The 20,211-nt window shown below is 44.6% G+C and overlaps 1 long non-coding RNA gene across 1 annotated transcript; it reads right to left on the bottom strand.

Annotated features, from left to right (window-relative positions):
* Positions 1–888: 888 nt before the first annotated feature.
* LOC137327740 (uncharacterized) lies at positions 889–10,163 on the bottom strand. The gene is made up of 3 exons (XR_010964534.1): positions 10,082–10,163; positions 2,627–2,950; positions 889–1,352 (listed from the first exon to the last, which is right to left on the bottom strand). It is a non-coding gene; the product is annotated as an uncharacterized lncRNA (long non-coding RNA).
* Positions 10,164–20,211: the final 10,048 nt, after the last annotated feature.

Raw genomic sequence — 20,211 nt, 5'->3', positions numbered from 1 at the left:
ATTGGAGAGCGAATAGACTCTTCATTACCCAATTGGATGACTCTTGACTGTCAGTCAAACAGTCTTTTCTTCCCATGTCCAATATTTTTATAACTAGCAAATAAAAGTGTTCAAATCATTTTTTTAAATAAACACAATTTTTTTAATGCTCCTTTGATTTTTCTCCCGGGTTGTCACATAGCAGTATCATGGAGATGTGTCTTTAATTCCTGGAGACTCTAGGGCAATCCTGGAGGGTTGGCAACCACTACTTCCAGTCAAAGGTGAGGGAGCCGTAGGAACAAGTGCTCATTCAGTGTCAATTTTGGGAGTACCACGTATATTAATCTGAGCAGGGAACTTTGCAGACCCCAACGTACCTCCATGCCTCATCACCTGGCTGTCCCACCCTAACAGCTAACCCGCTGAGTAAAACTTAGCGGCATTGGCATTGCAAATGGACTGACATGACTGCAAGCTGAATTTAAAGCAACACTTACCTGCTCATCAGATGCTCAGGTCATTAGGATCTATGTGCCTTTGTGAGAACTGCATTTCCAACAACAACAATTTGCATATATATAATTCCTTTAATGTAGTAAAACATCCCAAGGCGCTTCACAGCAGCATTGTCAAACAAACTATGACACCAAGCCACATAAGGAGATATTAGGACAGGTGACCAAAAGCTTGGCCAAAGAGGTAGGTTTTCAGGAGCATCTAAGAAGGAGAGGTAGAGAGGCAGAGAAGTTTAGGGAGGGAATTCTACAGCTTAAGACCTAGGCAGCTGAAAGCACAGTCGCCAATGGTGGAGCGATGAAAATCAGGGACACGCAAGAGGCCAGCATTAGAGGAGCACAGAGGTCTCTGAGGGTTGTAGGGCCGAAGGAGGTTACAGAGATAGGAGGGGTGAGGCTATGGAGGGATTTGAAAACAAGGATGAGAATTTTAAAATCGAGGCTTAGCCGGACTGGGAGCCAATGTAGGTCCGCGAGCACAGGGGTGATGGGTGAACAGGACTTGGTGCGAGTTAGGATACGAGCAGCAGAGTTTTGGACCAGCTCAAGTTTACAGAGGGTACAAGGTGGGAGGCCGGCCAGGAGAGCATTGGAATAGTTAATTTCCAACGCAGTTCTGAGTGTGCTCCTCTAATTTTTTTCCTCCTCACCTACCCTCATTAGCACACATTGCTTATCATGGGTGGCGTTTTTGCTTCACTTCTATAGATGGACGAACAGCGGCAGATGAGGAAGAATTGCATGAAGGCGAGGGAGAATCACAAGAAGGAGGGCCAGCAGAACACATTGCAGCTAGAGAGGCCAGGGAGCAGTTGATGGAGCAGCGCTTTTGGTGACCTCCTTCAATCCTCTTACCTGAAAAGTCAGAAAAAGCCCCTTAGCATTAACAGTCCATGTTACCCCTTCACCACTCCCTTCATTCTGCATTGAAGAACATTGAACCCATTCAGCAAATCTCTATGTCAATTACATTCTGCCAGTGCAGACTAAAATTCGACTTTTGGATGAGACGTTAAACTGAGGCCCCATCTGCCCTCTCAGGTGGACGTAAAATATCCCATGGCACTATTTCGAAGAAGAGCAGGGGAGTTCTCTCGAGCGTCCTGGCGGATATTTATCCCTCAACCAGTATCACTAAAACAGATTATTATCACATTGTTGTTTGTGGGACCTTGCTGTGTGCAAATTGGCTGCCGTGTTTCCTACATTACAACAGTGACTACACTTCAAAACTACTTTATTGGCTGTAAAGTGTGTTGAGACATCCTTAGGTGGTGAAAGGCACCAGATAAATGCAAGCTCTTCCTTTTCTTTTAAGAAGCAGTAATGAGAAGAAACTCTAGACCAAATTTGCAAATATAATAAAGGTGTTGATTTTAATTCCAAACACAATATTGGAGTAAATTCCTGTCACCCAAGTGATCAACCTATAAAGCTTTTCTTAACAGGTTCACTAAGTTTACTTCTCCTACGAGGTGCTTCCCCCATTGCCTTCAGCAGAACTGAAGGAAGGCTCACTCTTGCTCATGTGGGGACCCTTTAGACACTCATGGCCATTGACTTTTGGAAGCTCGAGCCCCTGAGCACTTGGTGGCAGACTGCAGCACCTCGGCTGCTGCCGGGACAGTCTGGCCCAGCTGGTTTTCTGGCACGGTGGTTGGCATTGGTTGATGGGGTGGGCGAGGAAGCAAAAGTCCCGATGTCCTGAGAGAGGAGCATCACGTGTCACTCATGCTGCGCCACTGGAATTCAAGCCCAGGGGAGGTGCATTGAAATTATCGAAAGTCATTTTATTTCAAACCGCATAATACCTATTATCCTTCACTGCCTGTGTCTAGGCTGGGTTCAAATGGTACCTAACAGGTGAAAGAAACATGTGCTGCCATTCTGTTCCCTCTAATCCCCATTGGCTGACAACTCCGCATTGTGCCAGTTCTTGGGAAACACCCACTGTCTAGGTCACATGGGGTTGTCATTCCCTTTATTTCTCACAGGCACATCTTGTCAGCCACTGACTGAATTCCACATTCTACTTTGCTGCTGGTGAATTCACAGTTAAGGGGCACAGGTCAGGCTAAGGGGTCAGGGGAGCGCGGTGAATTAAAGCAATCGGTTCCCTGCACTTTCACCTAAGAGATCCGATTTTATATCCGGTTTGTGGATGGGGGTACTGCATTTCCTCTTTCTCTTTGTGGTTCTTTCTTTCAATTGAATTGGCTTCCTCCATGCGTCCTCCTTCAGCTGTGTCAGTGAGGAGCCAGGTCACGAACTCCAGCATGGCTTCCAGCACTGATTTTCCACTGTTCTCAATTGATAGGAGATGTTGCTGGCTGCAGAGCAGTTGGACACATTGCCAGTTGTTTTTCTCTTCTGCTGGACGATCCTCTCCTGTATGAAGATCCCATTCGTTCATCGATGAAATTGTTCTATTTCCTGGCATCGCCAACCTTTATCTGGAAGTGAATATGGGAATAGGTCAAAATAATTGTGTCAAGGAAGAGCATGGTTTTTGGTTCACGTATGTGGCATTTTAAATCATAAACAACAACAATAACTTGCATTTATATAGCACCTTTAACATAGTAAAATGTCCCAGCGTTATCAATGGAGCGTTATCAAAGAAAATTTGACACCGAGCCACAAATGGAGATATTAGGACAGATGACCAAAAGCTTAGTCAAAGAGGTAGGTTTTAAGGAGCGACTTTAAAGGAGGAGAGAGAGGTAGAGAGGCGGAGAGGTTTAGGGAGGGAATTCCAGAGCTTAGAGCCTAGGCAGCTTAAGGCACGGCCACCAATAGTGAAGTGATTAAAATCGGGGATGCACAAGAGGCCAGAATTGGAGGAGCGCAGAGATCGCGGAGGAATGTGGGACTGGAGGAGGTTACAGAGATGGGGGGGCGAGGCCATTGAGGGATTTGAAAACAAGGATGAGAATTTTAAAACCTGTGAATAGTAAATATTAAGAAATTACAACAGAAGTGTAAAAAGATAACGCGTTTGAAATCCTGTTGAGATGGATTAAGACCACCATTCAACCAAATAAGATCCAATGGAAAGCTTTGTTACATGTTTGAAAAAATAGTGAATGCTCTTTGTTACTGGGATAGTAAAATATGGTGAAGCCGAATATTAGGAGATCCCCTCAGTGTCATGGGCCTGAATGTCTGTATGCATACACTAACTGAATATGTCGCTAACAATACAGTACTTTATGTTTTTTGACATCTCTAATAGTAACGCATGGTGAAATGTAGGAACTATGGCTCCAGGAAGAACATTGAAACTGAGAAGTTGATATGATCATTCCAGTGGATCACTAGGTCTTGGACCTGCTCATCCTCAGCAATGCAAATGCATGGGCATTGAGGATCCTATCGCAACATCAGGAAAGCTGCTTGTCCCACTGTTACTATGTACAGAGATTTTAAGCACTCTTTGATCTCACTGTTAAAAATGACAAGAGAAAAGCCACTCCCGCAATGAGGAAACGCATCGCATAGTGTGGTCCTGAGCCAAGGAGACCAAGGAGACCCCAGGTTCAATCCTTGCTTTGTGCAAAGTTGCCTATTTCAATTGGGCAACAGTAGGGGCACTACAATTACCCTCTCTTTCCATGCAAGAGAAAGGAAAACCCACTAAGTTCCGCCTAATTTGCAGTTGCAACCGCACCCATTGGGGTCAATGTTCACCTTTACCGCTGGGCGTGAAACAGGTGTTAGCGGATCGGCTGATCACACACCGCCTGATTATTGTTTCCAATAGAAACCTTAGTAACACTTCAAAGAAGTAGAGGATTTTATATATATTTCATTCAAATTATGATAGCACGCCAAATACACTGGAAATAAGGCAATATCTCATCATCACCTCCACTCGAGATTGGCAAACTCAACACAACTGAGGGTCAGACCGGGGACTTTCCTGTTCGGTGCCACGTCAAACTGTGCATTTACCCACCGAGCTATCGGGGAACCAGAATGAAGTTTATACCAAAGTACTATTAATAGCAATCCCTTGAATTTGGCTATTTCGCTATCAGCTGCCTTGGTCCTACTACCGGAATTGCCTCCTCAAGCCCCTCTGACACTGCACTTCTCTCTCCACCTGTAAAAATCTTCTCAAAACCCACCTTTTTAAAAGTTTTCTTTTAATTCATTCTCAGGATGTGGGCATCACTAGCAATGCTAGCATTTATTTCCCATGTGCCTTCTTCTTGAACTGCTATATAGCAGATTGATACAACTAAGTGGCTTGTTAGGCCCCTTCAGAGGCCTATCTGACAACTCCATGGTCATTTTTAATGATTCCAGCTTTTTATTTGCAACCGAATTCAAACTTTCCAACTACCATGGTGGGATTTGAACTCATGGGGCTCGATACTGCCAGGGCTGCGGGTTCGCGGCGGGGGGGTTATTGGGCGCGTGGGTAACGTGCCCGGTGAAATCAGTCTGCCCTGCGCACGATCGCACCTAATTGGATCCACTTACCTGGTCTTCCGAGTTCCTCGCTGCTGATCTGCGCGTCGGGCGGGCTGCGCATGCGCAGTAAGGTCTGTCAGCTGGAGGAGCTCTATTTAAAGGGGCAGTCCTCCACTGACTGATGCTGCAACAAATAGGAAAAATTACAGCATGGAGCAGCCTAGGGGGAAGGCTGGTCCCAGTTTAATGATGCCTCACTCCAGGTATCATTAGATGGGGTGAGGAGGAGGGGGAGGAGAGAGATCTTCCCCCCGGCGGGCGGGAGGAAGCGGCCTGCCTCTGCCACCAAGAAGGCCTGGCTCGAGGTGGCAGAGGAGGTCACCTGCACCACCAACATATTGCCCACCTGCATACAGTGCAGGAGGCGCTGCAATGCCCTAAGTAGGTCAGCCAAAGTGAGTACACTTACTCATTCCCCTACAATCCGTCTGCCACATCACCGCCCCCACCCCACATCTCCTTCTGCACTGCCAACACTACTCTGTCACATCACCCCTCACACCCACTCAAACCTCATCCTCATCTTACCTGCACTTACTCACCTCGCCAGTACTCATCCCGCCACTACCACTCAACCCAGTCCTCATACAATCTCATGGCTCTATCTCATACTCACCCTCTCGTGCATCTCTTTCTCGGCCAGCCTCACTCAACCTGTCACTAACTGTGCTGCAGCCACAGGGCATGCATCACATATGTGCAGTAGGAAGCGTAAGGCAAACGTGTCGTGAGCATGAAGGGGATGCACAAGGGTGTTTGAGGGTTAGTCATGGTTTTTACTTATATTTAATTTCTGAACAACTCACATCACATATTATATTGTCACCACTACTGCCACGTCTTTGCGAATCTTGTCTGGTTTGTGCAATAATGCCCTTCCCTGAGGATCACGATGAAGACCCACAACTGATGCCACCCATTGTGTCACTGCAAAGTGGGTGTAGGTGTATTTGCAGGGCTCTTTTGTGCAGACGACTGAGAGACATCGGCGATGTCCCCGGTGGCACCCTGGAAGGATGCGGAGGAGAAGTTGTTGAGGGCAGTGGTGACTTTGACAGCGACAGGTAAGAAGATGGTGCTTGGGCCAGCCGGGAGCAGCTCGGCATGAAGGAGGCTGCAGATGTCCACGACTACACGTCGAGTGACTCTGAGCCTCAGTGTGCACTGCTGCTCAGAGAGGTCCAGGAAGCTGAGCCTAGGTCCGTGGACCCTGTGGCGAGGGTAGTGCCCCCTGCGACGCATCTCTCTCTGCGGTTACCCTCCCTCCTGCTGTGCAGGTGGACGTGTCACAGCACTGTGTTGTGGAGCTCCACGTGTCAGAGGTGGACGGCGAGGCTGGTGAGGCTGGTGATGCTGTTCGTCCTCCGAGGAGGTCATGACTGCAGCTACGGCGGCCTCCATCCGGAAGATGTACATCTGAGGGGGTCCGCAAGGTAGGTACATGTCTCTGGACCCCGGGGTAAGTGTGCAAGTTGGTGAATTTGATTGTCAGGAGGAGGGTGGTGGAGGCCAAACTTTGTCCAAAGTGACAGAGTGGCCTCCTGCAATGAGTGAGGGTCTCTCCCCCAACCCCACCTGTCAAATGGACCTTTGCAGCTGCCACAGGCTGATAGCTGCAACACGTCCATTTCAACTGGGAGTGTTTCCCCCAGTGTGGGAAACAGTCCCAGTTGTTTCTAAAATCGCACCCCTCTTGACATATTCCCTTCATCAGGTCTGTTAATGACCTGAAATACCTACATAAATAGTCTCAAGTGGCACCCCACTGGCTTTAATTGCCTGCGGGAGTCCCACATGTGGGGGCTGCGCGCACACGTCGGCGCGTCTGTGGGGAACCCGGAAGTGGGCGGGTTGGAGCCGGGCTCCCGACCCGCTCCGGGATTCCCCGATTTTCGGAGCCCCCGCCAGGAACGCACCCGATAGCGGGTGCTAAAATGGAGGCCATGAACTCTAGATTACTAGTCCAGTAACAAACCACTACACTACTGTACCCCAGCTTTCAGTCACCCCCTCCTAACATCTCCCTCCAAGGCTCAGCATCTTTCTGTAAATGCCTTTGGAATTTTTCTATGTTAAAGGTGCTCTATAAATGCAAGTCCCTTGCTTTAGTTTTACTGTTACCATTGAGGCAAATAGCATAGATGCATTTAAGGGGAAGCTGGATAAACACATGAGGGAGAAAGGAACAGAAGGGTATGCTGATAGGGTTAGATGAAGAGGGGTGGGAGGAGGCTTGTGTGGAGCATAAACATTGGCATAGACCAGTTGGGCCGAATGGCCTGTTTCTGTGCTATATATTCTGTGTAATTCTATGTAATGCAATGCTGAGTGCAACGAGGAATTTCAGTGCCCCAGCTCAGTGGAAAGATTAGAACTGTTCCATTGAAATAAACCACAAATCAGCTTTTATTGTTTCTGTAACATTGTACAAAATCTGAAATGTCAGGGTTTATTAATTTCCTATTTGCTTACAAAAAAAAATTAAAAATAAGAAAAGTTTGGAGCTCGTGGCATTCAAGGCGACACTCTTGTCTGACACGTGCTTTTTTAAAATAAAAAAAAATGCAAAAGTGAGGTATTTGCAATGTCCTTGTTTTCACTCAGAGCAACCGATAAAGTCAGTGTTGGTTTTGGCTTTGAGCTTGGGAGTGGACTGCTTCTGCTTTCCACTGCAGCCTCTGCTTCCCCTCCTACATAATCAAAACAACTGGCTTCCAATTCCATCGTGGGCCAAACTATGGAGACGAATCATGACTTACAAAGAGAAAAAAAGGCACAAGTAGGTCGATTCACTGTACACAGAATGCTTTCTAATAAGCAAAGGGCGCTGCCTGGATGAGAACATTTCCCTCCACAAAATAAAGATATTATTCATGTTTAAATGAAGGCCCAATTTAAGAGCTAAACTTTGAGTTTATAGCTGGATTTATATATTTTAAAAAAGCATATATATAATCCATGGAGGAAGTTTGCTACGATGAGGAAATCCCAAAATACAGCTTAAAACATGCTCAGAATTGTTAATTAACACGCGAGCGTTGCAAAGGAAATGATATGCTGCTGCACGCTCATCGATTTGCCAGGTTTCCCCTTCCATATTATCTCTTATCTGCAGGAAACTGCCTCAAAGCTCCAGCTTATTTGTCTGCCGTTGGCCGCGTACAGAAATGGAATGTGACTCATCACTGGGCCCCAGGCTCAGGAGGTCCCTGGAAGTATCCTTCCATTTTTGAAAGTGCATTAGTCAAAAAGTGCATCCGTATACACTGGGGGACCTGTCACCAGGATTTCCAGGGCGTGTTCAAGTTAACAGAACGTGTCCCTGAACAAATAATCATCAGTGCCAGAGATACAATTGAGATAACTAATAATGCAATCAGGTACTAATTCCCTCCATACCTCCACCCCCCCGCCTCTGCCACCTCCCCCACCTCTCCATTCTTGTTTTATGGTTGAATCTGTAACTGATAATACATTATAAAGAATGTTAATCGTAGGAACTTAAGTTTGGCAACATCCCTGTAATTCTCAAGCCTTTGACAAGCTTCTATCAAATTCTATGAGAAATTAAGTATTGCTGCCTGTGAAAATTCCTTTTGAAAGTTTAGATCAGTTTCTATTACAGTCGCATCATTATTCATGGTTCCATTTCTAAATCAGCTGAAGTGGAGAGCACTGGTTAGTCCATTTTTGTAACTGACCTGAAAGAGAGATTTTTTTTGTTGTTTTTGATGACGAGCAATCCTGTAACCTTAAACAGTGCAGGGGTACATGACTACAGATGGTGACACCATATTTCCTGTTTTCAAAACAGCAGTTTTAAATGAAGAACTTGTTCAGCATTTTTATTTTCTGCAGGATATTTATAACGAAGCAAGGAAGAGTCCTATTAGGAAAGAGGGGAAGGAGTTACTTTGTAATATAATTTGAGTGAGGGGAGAATAGCTTTGATGAAAAAGGATATTCCCCATCTGCTGCATTCTAGCCCTGGTCCTCCAATTCTGGCCTCATGTGCATCTTAATCGCTTCACCATTGGCTGCCGTGCCTTCAGATGCCTAGGCCCTAAGCTCTGGAATTCCCTCCCTAAACCTCTCTACCTCACTCTCCTCCTTTAAGACGCACCTTAAAACCTACCTCTTTGACCAAGCTTTTGGTCACCAGTCCTAATGTGGCTCGGTGTCAAATTTTGTTTGATAATCGCTCCTGTGAAGCGCCTCAGAACGTTCTACTACATTAAAGGTGCTAGATCAATGCAAGTTGTTGTTGGTCTTGCTTACTGCTAATAAATAGCCTATCAGAAGCACAATTAAACCACTTAGGGATCTGCACTGAGCTGACTAACGAGAATTTGTTGCAAAACTACTGTAGCTAAAGAACTTCATACAATTATTCTAAATGCCTGTTATTTACTTTAACGCAACAGCAAATCATCCTTAACCAATGAAATGCCACCTGCATTGTACCAATTCATTTGACTGGAATTTTTCTCCTCACAAAACGATTGATAAACAATCACCGTTTGAAGGGTTCCAATTATAGGGTGTGTTTGAGATAAATAATACTTTTAGTTTGCATCACCTTTTCCAGAATGTCAATACTCGAAACTACCTCGAATTAATCCACAGTCACAGTTTCATTAAATGAATTGGAGAAGGGAGGAGGAATGGTTATCATTTTTAGGAATACACAGAGTCGCTTGCTCTTTTACTCGAGACTGTTCCAACTGTAATGCTATCAGCAGAACAAATGCTTTTCTTCATTCAACTTAGAAAATATAAATCTTTTCAGAGCCCTGAAGATTAAATGGGTGTTCGCCTGGGACAAATCTACAGACAGAGTCCTTTTAGAAGCCAGAGGGTCTCTGAGTCACAGGAAAGTTCAATTAATTTGTCAAGGAACTGCAAACAGATGATTTCAATCAGCAGGAAAATGACTTCATCGCAGCAGAATACTGATGCAGGCTGAGTTTAGCCATCGGACCTCGAACATGAAGCTTTATTCAGCACTGAACTGCTGTTGAGCTTTTTTATTTTCTGAATGCATTGCAAAACTGTTCCTCTCTCTCTCATTTGTCTAGCAAATTAAGGCATTAACCATGACTCACAGTTTTTCTTAGTTCAAGAGGAAGGCTGCTTGCAAGTGATAAAGTACCACAGTCAGCTTCCGGATCTTTTAGTCAACAGTGCAGTGCTGTTTTTTCATGAATGGTCAGCCTTTCAGTCCACTGATTGGTTGTCTCTCAGAGGTGCCTAACCAATCTGAGGCCCTGGCAACACCCACAAGAATGATAACTTCTCTGTCTCTGCTGCCATCAATGATTTAGTCTCTCATATTTCACAGAAGTTTTTCTAAGATAGGAAATGATGTGATTTTTTTTTAAGAGGAACATATGAGGATCTGCTATAGTGCTGTCATGCTTTTGCAAGGCTGCGGTTTAATGCTATAGCACATAGTCTTCCCTTCACAGTTCTGAGCTGACTGTTAAGATCTTGTGACAGGAAAAGGTTGAATAGCTATAAATTCCTTTCTTTGCATGCAGCCCAGTCTTGGGTTTCATTCACTAAAACACTTCAGCCCTCAAGTGCTGCACCAGTACTGCTGTGAGACAGAAATAAAGGATGAGAGCCTGCTGATAGCCCTGCTAGGTAGCTAGGAAGCTGCCTGTGGTCTAGAACCACATAAAACAAGCTTACTGACTAAGTGGTTGGAATTCCCCCCACCAAAATCAACAAAATAAAATGCAGTCTCAAGAAGGACATATCTTACATTTATTCAGCTCTCTTTAAGTCTGGAGGCGAATAAAGGTGGAAGAGCACACATACATTGTACAAAGCTCAATAATCGCTAGCTGATTACTTCCTCATGGCATTAGTGCTAATTGTGATTCAACATTAAAAAATCTTTTGCATTTCCGTCTTTGAGTCTTTATTCAATTTTTCCTTCATGGAGTAAATGACATTTTTAATGAACTGCAAATGAATGGAGACGTGGAGCAGACAATGTGTGTGACGGCCATTTTGTGCATTTCTGCCTTGGAACACCGAACACATTTTAAGATAAGGATACAATCGTCACAATTTTTCTTAAAAATTGTTCATCTCAAGATTTCCTTCTCAGTGACACTGCCCTTTGTTTGGGTGACTTTTGAATGCCCTCACCCTCTGCGACTCGTTCCCTCCACCCAGGATAGAGAAGGGAATTTGCAGGAAACAAGATCATGCTTTTTGATGTTTGTGTTAGAGTAAAATTGGGAAGCTGGACCCACTTAATGACAAACTGTCCCAGTGATAAAAAATCAGGCTGCACCCTCCCCACGTAGCCTCTTCAGCCCATTCTCCTCTGGACCAGCACTGGCGAGAATCGAATACACATTATCGCCAAGACAAACTGCCTGTGCTGCCGACAGCAATGGAAAATTGCTTTGCACCAATGAGCAGTAATGTTGGCATATCAAGTGGAAAATTAGGCCTGGTTTTACTTCAATTCATTATAAAAGAGGCTGAAAATATAACTAAATCTTTATCTAAAGCAACTAGAGGAATCATCTGATCCCAATTGAACTGGATATGCTACATCCTTCCTGTTCTCTCCTAAAGGTAACACCATAAAGTGTATGAAAGCTGATGTGCACTTTAGGAAAAAGATAAACCTGCAGCCTGTTTACAACCAAATTTTATTTTTAATTAATTAATTTATTTCCCCACTTTTGTTTCTCTCTCTCTCTCTGCCAGTTTTTCTCCCCTTCCCCATATCCTCTCCTGAGGTATTAACTCCTTACTGGGACATGTCCTCCCCGGTACCCTGCCCTAGTGATTTTTTTCTCACCTGAGCCCAGATAATAAGTGTCAGATGCTGAGCCAAAGAAGGAGACATTAAGGAGGGTTGACCAAAAGCTTGGTCAAAGAGGTGAGTTTTAAAAAGAGGGTCTTACAGGAGGACAGGGAGGTGGAGAGGTAAAGGGATTTAGGAAGGAAATTCGAGAGAACGGAATCTGGGCAGCTAAAGCTCAGCTAACTAATCTAAATGGAGTAAGGTAAGGGAGAACCTTCATAGGACTGAGTTTGGTGAGATCTGTAGAGGGGCTATCTGCTTAAATCAAAGTAAAAAGAAAATGCCACACTGTGCAAGTTGATTGCACCTTCTGTTGCTGCCTGGACCCACCCATGAATCTTTACGGTAAACAGCAATAAATATCTGAATTGTCACACAGCTGAGTTGTGACTAAACTTGTAGAAAGCAAGTTAATTTGACATCTTATAGAATCATACAGCACACAGAAGGAGGCCATTTGGCCCATCGTGCCTGTGCCAGCACTTTAAAAGAGCTATCCAATTAGTCCCACTCCCCTGCTCTTTCCCCATAGCTCTGAAAATTTTTCCTTTTCAAGTATATATCCAATTCCTTTTTGAAAGTTATTATTGAATCTGCTTCCACCACCTTTTCAGGCAGTGCATTCCAGATCATAACAACTCACTCCATTAAAAAAAATTCTCCTCATCTCCCCCTGGCTTTTTTGCCAATTATCTTAAATCTGTGTCCTTTGGTTACCAACCCTCCTGCCAGTGGAAACATTTTTTCCTTATTCACTCTATCAAGACCCCTCATAATTTTGAATACCTCTATTAAATCTCCCCGTAACCTTCTCTGCTCTAAGAAGAACAACCCCAGCTTCTCTGGTCTCTCGCATAACTGAAGTCCCTCATCCCTAGTACCATTCTGGTAAATCTCTTCTGCAACCTCTCTAAGGTCTTGACAACCTTCCTAAAGTGTGCAAATATTAAATGTATAATAAAATCTTCTAAAAGTGTTGCTGCTTAATGAAAGTCCCAAATATCTGCTTTATTTATTATACATGTAAAAGTCTCACATCGCACACATCCATCACACGCCAGACGTCACACTACAGAGAAGGAAAGGCAATTACTTCATGCTGGGTTCTTCACCTGGAGCCAGACATTTACAAGCCATGAGAATTGCTTTCTGATTGACCTCAGGAATTCGCAAGCAGCTGCAATTACTTGGATTTGCCTATTTAGACCATTCACCCACAGGGAATACTTGAACAGTGGCCTTAAAGGGATGGACAGATTAAACAAACATAGCTCCATTTTAGCAGCTAAACATCACAACTATGATTCAGATGGCAGTCTACCCATGAGCAATGCCATGGGAGATCTGCCAATACCTTCTTGTGGTTCTTTAAATGGAAGATGTATTTTTATATGGGTTTCATTGGCAAGAATATCATGCAATTTACCATGGCATCGGGGACCTGAGTGAACAGGGCAAGCAACTGTGTATCTCCCTAACTAATCAGATTGAAGGATTGTGAAATAAACAGCGCAAGGACTGAGAAGGAGGGTGAATTAGAATGGGTGAATTCGATGTCAAATCAGGTATAGAAAGAGAAATAGAGAGAGGGAAAGAAAGGTTTGATTTAAGAGACAGAGGAAAAAAGAGACAGAAAGAAAAGTTAAAAAAAACTTTAAATTTAAAATTTTACATTTTTACCATCTGCAACAACAATTAAAAGCTGAAGGAATGAGACTCTGAACTTATAATAGTTAATTTTCCATGCCTGAGAGATTGATTGGCAGTAATTAATGTTGAGCACCACTTGGAGGAAGCACTGAGGGTAGCAAGGGCACAGAATGTACTCTGGGTGGGGGACTTCAATGTCCATCACCAAGAGTGTCTCAGTAGCACCACTACTGTCCGAGCTGGCCGAGTCCTGAAGGACATAGCTGTCAGACTGGGCCTGCGACAGGTGGTGAGCGAAACAACACGAGGGAAAAACCTACTTGACCTCGTCCTCACCAATCTACCTGTCGCAGATGCATCTGTCCATGACAGTATTGGTAGGAGTGACCACCACACAGTCCTCATGGAGATGAAGTGCCGTCTTCGCACTGAGGACACCATCCAACGTGTTGTGTGGCACGACCACCGTGCTAAATGGGATAGATTCAGAACAGATCTAGCAGCTCAAAACTGGGCATCCATGAGGCACTGTGGGCCATCAGCAGCAGCAGAATTGTATTCCAGCACAATTTGTAACCACATGGCCCGGCACATTCCTCACTCTACCATTACCAACAAGCCAGGGTATCAAACCTAGTTCAGCTGTGTAGAAGAGCATGTCAGGAGCAGCACCAGGCGTACCTCAAAATGAGGTGCCAACCTGGTGAAGTTACAACTCAGAACTACGTGCATGCTAAACAGCGGAAGCAACATGCTATAGACAGAGCTAAGCGATTCCATAACCAATGGATCAGATAAAAGCTCTGCAGTCCTGCCACATCCAATCGTGAATGGTGGTGGACAATTAAACAAATAACGGGAGGAGGAGGCTCTGTAAACATCCCCATCCTCAATGATGGCGGAGTCCAGCACGTGAGTGCAACAGACAAGGCTGAAGCGTTTGCAACCATCTTCAGCCAGAAGGGCCGAGTGGATGATCCATCTCGGCCTCCTCCCAATATCCCCACCATCACAGAAGCCAGTCTTCAGCAAATTCAATTCACTCCACGTGATATCAAGAAATGGCTGAGTGCACTGGATACAGCAAAGGCTATGGGCCCCGACAACATCCCGGCTATAGTGCTGAAGACTTGTGCTTCAGAACTAGCCGCGCTTCTAGCCAAACTGTTCCAGCACAGCGACAACACTGGCATCTACCCGACAATGTGGAAAATTGCCCAGCTATGTCCTGTCCACAAAAAGCAGGAAAAATCCAATCCGGCCAATTACCGCCCCATCAGTCTACTCTCAATCATCAGCAAAGTGATGGAAGGTGTCGTCGACAGTGCTATAAAGCATCACTTACTCACCAATAACCTGCTCACCGATGCTCAGTTTGGGTTCCGCCAGGACCACTCGGCTCCAGACCTCATTACAGTCTTGGTCCAAACATGGACAAAAGAGCTGAATTCCAGAGGTGAGGTAAGAGTGACTGCCCTTGACATCAAGGTAACATTTGACCATGTGGCACCAAGGAGCCCTAGTAAAATTGAAGTCAATGGGAATTAGGGGGAAAAATCTCCAGTGGCTGGAGTCATACCTAGCACAAAGGAAGATGTTAGTGGTTGTTGGAGGCCAATCGTCTCAGCCCCAGGATATTGCTGCAGGAGTCCCTCAGGGCAGTGTCCTAGGCCCAACCATCTTCAGCTGCTTCATCAATGACCTTCCCTCCGTCATAAGGTCAGAAATGGGGATGTTCACTGATGATTGCACAGTGTTCAGTCCCATTCGCAACCCCTCAGATAATGAAGCTGTCCGTGCCCACATGCAGCAGGACCTGGACAACATCCAGGCTTGGGCTGATAAGTGGCAAGTAACATTCGCGTCAGGCAAGTGCCAGGCAATGACCATCTCCAACAAGAGACAGTCTAACCACCTCCCCTTAACATTCAACGGCATTACCATCACCGAATCCTCCACCATCAACATCCTGGGGGTCACCATTGAACAGAAACTTAACTGGACCAGCCACATAAATACTGTGGCTGCAAGAGCAGGTCAGAGGCTGGGTATTCTGCAGCGAGTAACTCACCTCCTGGCTCCCCAAAGCCTTTCCACCATCTACAAGGCACAAGTCAGGAGTGTGATGGAATACTCTCCATTTGCCTGGATGAGTGCAGCTCCAACACTCAAGAAGCTTGACACCATCCAGGATAAAGCAGCCCACTTGATTGGCACCCCATCCAGCACCCTAAACATTCACTCCCTTCACCACCGGTGCACCTTGGCTGCAGTGTGTACCATCCACAGGATGCACCGCAGCAACTTGCCAAGGCTTCTTCGACAGCACCTCCCAAACCCTCGACCTCTACCACCTAGAAGCTCAAGGGCAGCAGGCACATGGGAACAACACCACCTGCACGTTCCCCTCCAAGTCACACGCCATCCCCACTTGGAAATATATCACCGTTCCTTTATCATCGCTGGATCAAAATCCTGGAACTCCCTTCCTAATAGCACTGTGGGAGAACCGTCACCACACGGACTGCAGCAGTTCAAGGCGGCTCATCACCACCTTCTCAAGGGCAATTAGTGATGGGCAATTAATGCTGGCCTTGCCAGCGACGCCCACATCCCATGAACGAATTTTTAAAAATTAACAATTATCACATCATTAAAAGGGGACTTCGAGCTAGAATAACTTGACTTAACTTTCCGTGGTGAGTTTAGTTCATATCCACCACGCAAATGCAACAACTTCACGCCATTCAATGCATTTCAGTAGTGAGGCAGAAAGCAAAATACCATTTTCGTGAAGTTAATGGCGGAGCAGCGCAACATGGGCAGCAACTTTTGGATTTCCGCGTATAACCGCGCATCTGCCCCTCACCTGAAGTTACTGTACCGTTTGCGCATAAATAACGGCGAGCGTCATTAGCCTCACCGTTATTTTGACAGCAAATCCTAGCCCAATATTTACTGCATAACTAATCACACCTACGTGCAGAGGTCTGTGGGATAGAACATTCCGTTCAGAGCAAAAATTTGACTTCAAACAGGAACTTTGAGCAGTGGAAGATTGGGGAGAGGAACAGCAGACAGGAAACTTCCTTGGAGGGGTAAAAAATGTTGATTGAATCTTATGCTTGGAATTTTTTTAAGCTGGGAGAAAATAGTTTCTTTGATAAAAATCTTACTTCAGACTTTGTTTTTAGGGTTCCTGGTACATCAAAACCAAAATGTGCTATAGTGACGTTCGATTCCTTAAAATTAATACATTTAATACCACAAAATAAACACAGGAAGAAGAATGACACTAAGAAGACAAGCTGGACCCTGAGGCCTGCATTGGGCCAGTGTCCACTTCCACCTCTACTGCAGCAAACGGGTGTGGAGAGGCCCCACAATTCTGACCATCTAAATGCCATCTTTAATTCAGGAATAATCAAATTCTGTACATTAGGAATGATACCGGATTAAGTTAGAAAGAAGGAACTTGCGCTTATGTCGTGCCTTTCATGGCCGCAGGATGTCTCAAAGTACTTCACAGCCAGTGAATTACTTTTGAAGTGTCGTCACTGTTATGTAGGCAAATGCAGCAGCCAATTTGCGCACAGCAAGATCCTACAAACAGGACTTTTTTTTGGTGCTGTTGGTTGAAGGATAAATGTTGGCCAGGACAACTGAACTCCCCTGCTTTTCTTCATAATGCCACAGGATCTTTTACATCTGACTGACCCAGGCAGGTGAAGCCTCAGTTTAACATCTCGTCCGAAAGACGGCATCTCCAACCATGCAGCATTCCCTCAGTATTACACTGAAGTGTCAGGTTAGATGTGTGCAGAGTGAGACTTGAATCCACAACCTGCTGACTCAGAGGCGAAAGTACTACCACTGAGCCAAGCTGACACTTAGTCTGGCTCTTAGCCTCATCCACTTTAATCTATTCATTACCCTCATCCACTATCTTAGTTACCCCTTTCAAGAATTCCAGTAGCTCCGTAAAGTTTGGGGGATTCCTGGAAATAACTTGTTTGCTTAATGTTTTTGATGCCATATAAACCGAGCAGCGCTATAAATATGCCTCTATGTAATATTTTAAATTGCATAAAATGTTTCTTCTGCTCAGGGTAGTAAGTATCACAGAGCTCAGCCTAATTGAAATACATAAAATGTGTTTTCACACTCTCTTCTACCTCTCCATCCTATTGAGAAAAGTGCGGGAGGGAAGAGCGATTGGAAAGCAGCTTTCACCACCTCTGCTATGATCTCTTGAGATGCTTCCTTTACATGCAGCTTCTCACACTGAATTGGACGCTACTATAGTAAAAACACATGATAAGCGCACTGCTTCTTATTTCTTACTGTGTAATTGTATAATTTGATAGAACTCACCGACAGCTATAAATGTGGATTCGTACAGAAGCAGAAAATGCCACCTACTTTTTATTTGGACTGTAATAGTTTACAAAAATTTCCTTACCAGAAATTTGTACAGGCAATATACCACACGATATTTACAGCTTCCTCATCGAACAGACAAACCATTTAAACACCCCCTCTCTGTAAACACTTCCCTCGCTCTAGCTTCCAACTCGCAAGGCTCTCGAAGACAAGATTGTGCAGAGGGCTTACGGCAACAGAATATAAATAAAATTAGTGACCTCTAGTGTGTTCTAACCACGAGCATACTTATCACACCTTTGAAGTTTGTTTTATTTAGCAAGCGAAGGCCCCGTTGGTAATGGAACACCAGTTAAACCCAGCAACAGTGAAATATTAATGAGAGATGATTAAAGTTTGTAGGCCACTACGGGTCACTTCATATTTTAAAACCTCCCTTTTTCAGATGAAATTTTGCACACTATGTCAATACTTTTCAAAATGAGACTCTGATATACCCTGTCTGTGATGTGCCTTTGAGACCTTTACAAATCCTGGAGAGGGATAGATTTAAAAAGAGGCTTGTTTATACGGTACAACTGTTAATTAGGACGCTGTAAACAAGGAGCATTATTTAAGAACGCATGGCATTTCAGAGGGTGTTAGAGGTACAGTGAAACCTGTAAATTAGGGACACCTAAGGGACTTTCACAGGTGTCTTTTATTTGCAGGTGTCCCTATTTTCAAAATGGTTATTGTATGTGCAATAAATTATTTGGGACTGTCAAAGAGTGTCCCTTTTTTGGAGGTGTCCCTTTGTACATGTTTCACTGTATGTGCTATGTGCTGTTTTTGAATACAATTAAAGACTTCCTGTTGGCTCAACTGAGCTGCATTTCAAAGCCATGATCAATGAAATTGAACGCATGCCTTTAACCTGCTCCAAATATATCTACAGTTGGCAAATGGAAATAAATTAGTTGAAAACATATTTAAAACTTTGAAGGAGGAATTTACAGCAGCATAAAAATGTAATGCAATTGGAATTACAAAGCCTCCCCCGCTTCCCATGGCTCAGTTAGTAAATTTACCACCTGGCATTGAACTTCAGCCATACAAACCAGGAAAATCCCAGGTCTATCCTGTTATCCAATCCCAGTGATGGGGAAGGAGATAGAATTACTGCATTTGGTCGCAGCAAGGGAAAGAAAGTCAACTAAAATTCCTACTCCAGATCTGCTGGAAAGTGTAAGTGTGGGCGTGCAGTGAGGACAGGACCAGGCTCAACTGTGATGTACCCCAAGGTCAAACAGCAACAACACATGGAGTAATTGAGGTGAATAGCATAGATGCATTTAAGGGGAAGCTAGATACGTATATGAGGGAGAAAGGAACAGAAGGATATGCCGATAGGATTAGATGAAGTAAGGTGGGAGGAAGCTTGTGTGGAGCATAGACCAATTGGGCCAAATGGCCTGTTTCTGTCCTGTAAATTCTATGTAATTCTATGTAATTTATATGGCGCCTTTGATGTAGTAAAATGTCCCAAGGCGATTCACAGGAGTGTAATCAGACAAAAACTGACATTGCATCAAAGAAAGAGACATTAGGACAGGTGACCAGATGCTGGTCAAAGAGAGTGTCTTAAGTAGTGTCTTAAAGGAGGAGAGAGAGGCAGAGAGGCCAAGAAGTTTGGGGGGGAAATTCCAGAGCTTACGGCCTAGATGGCTGAAGGCAATGGTGGGGCGAAGGAAGTGGGGGATGCACAAGGAGCCAGAATTGGTGGAACGCATGGTGCTCCCAGGGTTTGGGCTGGAGGAGGTTACAGAGATAGGGAGAGGCACGGCCATGGAAAGATTTGAACACGTGGAGGAGAATTGTAAATTTGAGGCATTGGTGGACCGGGAGCCAATGTAGGTCAGCAAGCACAGGGGTGATGGGTGAACGGGACTCGGAACAAGACAGCTGACACTCATACATGAAGCACTGTAACAAATTTCAAGGGAGAAATTGGGAGGGAATTAGAAAAAAAATTATTAGATTAGAATTTCTAAGAGCCCTCTGAATTCAGAAAATTATTTATGGCTGCATCGAATTCCATAATTCTGATTTACAGTATTGAGCACTAGAAATATGCAAGCTGTGAGATGGGAAAGAATATGTCCGCATTGTAAAAGCTGCTGAGAACATTTTATTTTGTTGTTAACAGTCACTGACAGCAGTGTTACTGGCAGCAGTTTCAGATACTTGACCTGTCAGCAATGATGAAAACAAAGAGCCATTGCCAGGTTTCCCATTTCTTTCTCTGTCTCTCTCTCTCTTTCTCTTAACTGCAGTGGTTAAAAAAACTCTCACCAGGTCTCAGGAAAAGGAATGGGTGGTACTGCGGCG

This window comes from Heptranchias perlo, chromosome 12 (assembly GCF_035084215.1).
Source record: "Heptranchias perlo isolate sHepPer1 chromosome 12, sHepPer1.hap1, whole genome shotgun sequence".
In the NCBI taxonomy this organism is placed as follows: domain Eukaryota; kingdom Metazoa; phylum Chordata; class Chondrichthyes; order Hexanchiformes; family Hexanchidae; genus Heptranchias; species Heptranchias perlo.
Note: the sequence above shows the minus strand (reverse complement) of the source record. Positions and strands in the feature narration are given on the sequence as shown.